Here is a 5,145-nt window from a genome sequence, read left to right as displayed (position 1 = left end):
ATTGCAAACGAATCCCACTGACTCAAGCCTTCGTAGAATCTAAAAAACCATAACATCCATCATGCTAGCCATACTAAGAAGGATGACTTTAATCAAGCTCAAAGTAAAGGGCAATACAAAACCAAGCTAGAAACATCTAAATCTCCTCAAACATCAATCAACAACACCACACACACCAAACATGGTAATGACAGAAAAAAGCCAAACCAAATCTCCAAAAATGACCAGAACAAAATAGAACTCAAAACTCGACCCACAGAACTTGGTCCATGAATCACCCCAATCTTTTTGAATGCCAGGACATTTTCTGAATTGGAATATAATAAGCAGAAAAGAATAATTAAGCTTTCTGCCTACTGCTTGAGAAAGGAGGGAATCTCTTTAAATTGCAGACTACATCCCTTGATTAGAGAGGAAAACTTTTCTGTTGCCAAAACATAACTACTTGATGGTCGAATTCTATCAGAAACCGCATGTGTAAGGAAGTCAGGCTTGATGTGTGTGTCGGAAACAGTTTAAGTCATCTAAAACAAAATCATCAGCTATGTCTACTTCACAGAGACTATTCTGATGCTGAAAGCCAATTTCCACACTACTTACACTAACATCATACAAACAATCCATAACCTCAATATAGAGAGAAAAGTGATCATTGTGTCATGAGTTCGTTTTAGATATTAAAACTTTATTAAATGGTGAACCACTGAGCCCAATATTACAGTGTTCCCCACTTAAGTTCTGAGATGAATCCTTAGAAAGAACTTCTTCCTTTGAGTTGACTGTATGAAGCAGCAAGGTTGTACAAGCTTCTTCAACGAAATCATCATTAAGTTGGGAGATATTTGAATCTTGAGAATACCAAGGAACATGGTCTTTTATTCTAGTGAAAATTTTATTGAAGGATTCACAAAACCGAAACATTTCATTGATATAATGAAAGGAGACTAATGATCAAAGATACAATTACCTTTAGTGGAGAAGAGAACAACAAAATAAACCAAAAATTGACAAATGATACTAAATTTTTGGATGAATGACCTGTAGACTTCCATGGGATTAGTGCAAAAACAGCAGCAGCACCACTTGAAAGAAGACAATCACAAGTTTTCTTGAAAAAGGAAATGCCCTAAAAACTTTAACCTAATGGCTTCACTCCTACTAGGCATAGTAATGCAACCTTGAACAAAGAGAATTTTTAATAAACAAGGAGAATAAAAGCTTCAACTTCATGCACGGCGATGAAAACTGAACCAACTTGAAACTTGAGCTGCCTGAAGAATGAACGAATGGCCTCTTTCAATACTTTTGCTATCTCCTTCCATTCATTGAACACAAATAGCTCGAAATGATCCATAAGTTATTAAAATCTTCCTTGAAAACATCATAATTCTTCAGAACCCAAAAGGTCTTCTTGCTCTGTTTTACCATCAGTGGAACTGGAGACTGCATCTGCTTGTTATTGCTCTTATTTGATGGTTCTGGGGCAATGAGCTTGATACCTCCTTTTCCTTTTACCACATCTGTGAAACTTGTTCCATGTTTTCTTTGGGAATTTGGCTCAGGTATAACTTTGGTGGAATGAGCAAGAGCTGTTAATGGCTCCTTTGATAATTGACGTACCTCCTCACCTTTTTAAAAAAAAAAAAAAAAACTTTTAAGAATTTCAATGAAAGAATGCCATCCATTCTGCTTAGGGCCTTCCGGAACATGATGAATAAAAGCGACCTCCAGTAGAAGGCCAAACAACAAATCTCAAAACCCAACCGGAAATATCCCTGAACTTGGATAGCCTTGTGACTCCATCACAAACTCTGCCATTGTTGAGAAAAAAGAGTTTACTTGGATCTAATAAAAGCTTTGAGGCTTGCTCCACAAACCAGCTCAGTTGGGACCTTGAGAGGGGAAGAACCTTACGAGCTTCCATATCCTCAATGTAGAACCGGTCGGATTCGGACCAAATACAGAAGAAATACCCATTCATTTTGCAACTTTCAACTTCCATCGAGTGGCACAAATAGAAGTAAATCTCTAGAGGAGGAAGATGATGGCAGGGGAGAGAGCAAGACGCTGGAGAGTGGTCGGAAAGAAGATGTAAGATGGAGGAGAGGAGAGGAGAGAGGAGAGAGCAGAGAGCAGAGAGAACTTACCTTTTTTCAGAGTCCTTAAATGTAAGTTGTAATTACAAAAGCAAGAAAATAAAGATTAAAAAAATTTCTTTCAAGCCGTATATTGGATCAACTTCAAGATCAAACATAAAAGAGATTAATATAATCCAATAAAATTACAAATGAAGTCCATAGTCACATACATGGTGAAATATGTAGCATAGGCATTCTGGAAGAAATCTGACGTTGGATGCTTCCCCCCATATAAGAAAGTATAAGGAAATAAATAATAGCTTCTTTTCCTTGCTAACAGCAGACAAACTGTAAAAACATAGAACACTTATAATAATCAAATTAAATTTTCTGCTGAGGAATCAAATTATAAAATTTAAAAAAAAAATAAAAAAATTATTGTTGGAAATAAAAATATAGATGGAACTAAAACTCCATTCAGAAAATAAAAAGAATAAGTTGCAAAAACCAAACCTGCTCCAAACAGGTTGAATGCATAAATATTCACACCATTTCACGTAGTTTTCCAGAGACTTCTTAAAAACACCCTCCACAGCAGCTGCATCCAATTTCTATAGAAACACAAAAAAAATTCACCTAAAATGAGAGCTCTAGAATATAGATGTATATTTCATATATGAGCATCAATACATTAATAATTCAGGAAATAAATTTATGGAGGATATTAGTTTGAACACAGAGCATGGGTGCTTATGGATCCCTGCGGTGAGGCACAGGTGCTCTGTTATTCTTCACGATGATTACTTTTTTTTTCTAATAAGAAACAACAACGGAATTTGTTCCTTTTTTTTTTTTTTTTTTTTTTTTTTTTGAAAAAGAAAAAGGCATGAGGGCTGCAGACATGCCAATTATAAATGAGAATGAGGGTGGGGAAAGGAATGGCTATGCTCTGTTAGAAGAACTGGACTTACAGAGGCTGCAATAGCAAAGCATAAAATAGACAAAATGGAAGAAGTTGTTATTCACTTTCCTAACTTGCCATCTCTGTTGAGGTCTTCCCAGCTTATCTCCTGTGCACATTCCCCACATATTGTACTACAACCAACCTGTCCCCTGGCTTCTGAGTGTCAGCAAATGGGAAAGATTTGTGCATTTACAAGAAACAAATCGGTTCCTTGCTCTTGTTTGTGCCAGATTGATAGTCTCGGGTACAGGATGGGTGATAGTCGACAAGGAATAGATTTATTCCAAAAACAAGGAATACAGCCGTGGTTTAGGAAATGCTAACAAAAGGCTTTCATTGAAGAAATTTCTAAAACAGTAGCCTTCAAAGTCTTTAGAAGATTTGGCAACCTATTGCAGTTTTAATGACCGTTGGTCTAGGTTGAGAATTTCTTGGCAAATTTGCATGAGTTGCCGTCAGTGGGGGGTGGGGTTTTAATCAGTGAACTTCATTCTGTGTCATGGGAGATAGTGGGTTTTATTTGGTGTTTTGCATGAAGAACTTTTGGTGGAAGTAGAACCAATGAACATGAATTCATTGGTGAAGGCAGAGAAATTAATAGGCTTTGCATGACAAATTTGTCACCAAGCTTTGACACTGACGAAGGAATAATGAACTACAAATTAGATATCAAGTACCCAATAAACGTAATATACAATTAGCCAACAATTGCAACATCAATTATTTATGATAGGAAACAATCTTCCATAAAACGGTATGATAGAAAGAGATTGGCCCAAACCACCAACCACAGCCAAATTACAAGAAGCAGCTCCAATTGTTAATGATTAAAATTATGCTAAACCATCCGTCAATGTTCAGTGATGAGAATATAGCACTTACTGGTTCAGTTTCTTCAGGTATACGAAGTCGAGATTGTTCATTGGCAAGTAGGTGCACTACATGTTCGCGTTGATTAGACACATTGTCTCTCTAAAAGCCATCAAATTTCAACATTAGATAAATTAAATTAACAAATAAAAGAAATAACCAAGCCCTGCAATTTCTAAGTTAAACATTTTAAATTAAACATCTAACAGATACAACAATGGTTACCAATAGTAACGAATAGACCATAAGGGGTAAATAAACGTTACTCCATTCCAATAGCAAAGGTGGAAAAGCAACTAGATTCAGAACCAGGGAACTATAATTCAAAGAAGCATTTTAGAAAAAGATACGAATTTCATTAAGTGAAAGAGAATAATGTTCTGAAATACAAAAGGATACAACAAAATATAAGCGTACACAAAAAGGCAAAGTAAATGTTTCTTGCAATCATCATAATTGCAGTTGTAAACAATACTAAATTCCTGGGAGATAAACAAAAAATAGTTGGACAGAAGGAAAGTCAAGCTTACAATAAAATCAACTTATAAAGGATCACTGTCACATTAACTAGAGAAAAAGTTATATGAACAGAAAACTGTTGGGTTTTTGACAAAATATTAGAAGTGCAGTTGCCCACATCAAAAAGATTTAGGAAAGTCATGGGTTTATCCTACATTGAAAATGTTTAGGAAAGTCATGGGCTTGTCCTACATCAAAAAGGTTTAGGAAAGTCATGGGCTCTAAACCTATAAAAGGAATCCATGTCTTTGGTTTTCAGTTGTCCCAGTTAGAAACACTTTAGACTTGAGTGTACTAACTCTAGTTAAATTCCCTTTATGTATTCCCCAGTTTGAGAGTGGGAAAAGGGTGTAAGTAGTATAAAAGCTTTGAGAGAGTGCTCTTGTAATTGGGTCGGGAGAGAGAATTGTTATGTGTGATTGTAACAATTTTTCACATAGTGGATTTCTTTTTAATGGGTCGTGGTTTTTATCCGAGTTGTGAGTTTTCCACGTAAATTCGTGTGTTTCCAGTTTTATTATTTTCTATTAATTTCTCTGTAATTTTTCTGCTTATTCATACGGAAGAAGTGGGAAGTTTTTCCCAACAAGTGGTATCAGAGCATCAGGTTTGTAGTTTTTTGAATGTCTGATTATGCTCTTTGGTTGCAGCTTTGTCTGAGCTTCCACGTCAGAAAATAATTTTTTAAACGAGCTCCGATGTTTTGTAAATAGT

General features: G+C 35.7%; 1 long non-coding RNA gene across 1 annotated transcript; it reads right to left on the bottom strand.

Moving 5' to 3' along the window:
* Positions 1 to 2,164: 2,164 nt before the first annotated feature.
* On the bottom strand, positions 2,165 to 4,210 carry LOC150029827 (uncharacterized). Its single transcript, XR_016527309.1, has 3 exons — positions 3,925 to 4,210; positions 2,592 to 2,689; positions 2,165 to 2,426 (listed from the first exon to the last, which is right to left on the bottom strand). It is a non-coding gene; the product is annotated as an uncharacterized LOC150029827 (long non-coding RNA).
* Positions 4,211 to 5,145: the final 935 nt, after the last annotated feature.

This window comes from Benincasa hispida, unplaced genomic scaffold, assembly GCF_027475165.1.
Source record: "Benincasa hispida cultivar pf3 unplaced genomic scaffold, pf3_genome.v1.1 HicScf898, whole genome shotgun sequence".
NCBI classification, from domain to species: Eukaryota; Viridiplantae; Streptophyta; class Magnoliopsida; order Cucurbitales; family Cucurbitaceae; genus Benincasa; species Benincasa hispida.
Note: the sequence above shows the minus strand (reverse complement) of the source record. Positions and strands in the feature narration are given on the sequence as shown.